Here is a 669-nt window from a genome sequence, read left to right as displayed (position 1 = left end):
AATAAAATGATATCTCAAAATTCACAATTTAAATCAACACTTGATAATTGTACCCAATACAGTTGCAGGTTAAATTTTCTCAATAACATGTATGTTATATGTTAACAATATATTTTATGAGTTTCTAAAATTAACATTTTTTTTTGCATATATATACAATTCAGAACTAATGTTATAATTATTATTATGCAGGAAGCTTACTAGAAAGAAAAAAACATACCATTAGCTTATCATTCACAAATTTATTAATTGACCACTTAAATAACAAATCATTGCCTCATCATTCACTCTTAATGTTGTGCTAAATTTGCAGTATCTTTTAGATTTTTGATATTTGAACAACTCGTAAGAAGTGACGTTCAAATTTGAAGAATATCGGTAAAGTATAGAATTTTTTTTTAATCTATTCTTAAGTTTATTTTTCAATCTAATGTATAATCATTATAAAAACAAAAATTGAGAAATTTGAAAAAATTATATAATTAATTTAACATATTTTATGCAGATTATTTAGTCTACTACTATAGTGAATCCATATTCATTAATGGGCCAAGTAGAATGAAAATATGACAAGAATTAAATATTTGATAGATCAAATAAATAAAAAATTTCATTTTGTTTATGATTGATTGTTGAAAATTTTCAATTTTCCCTTTTGTAGTAGTGAGC

Source organism: Solanum verrucosum, unplaced genomic scaffold (genome assembly GCF_900185275.1).
Source record: "Solanum verrucosum unplaced genomic scaffold, falcon-dt-bn FXZP01000095.1, whole genome shotgun sequence".
NCBI lineage: Eukaryota > Viridiplantae > Streptophyta > Magnoliopsida > Solanales > Solanaceae > Solanum > Solanum verrucosum.
Note: the sequence above shows the minus strand (reverse complement) of the source record.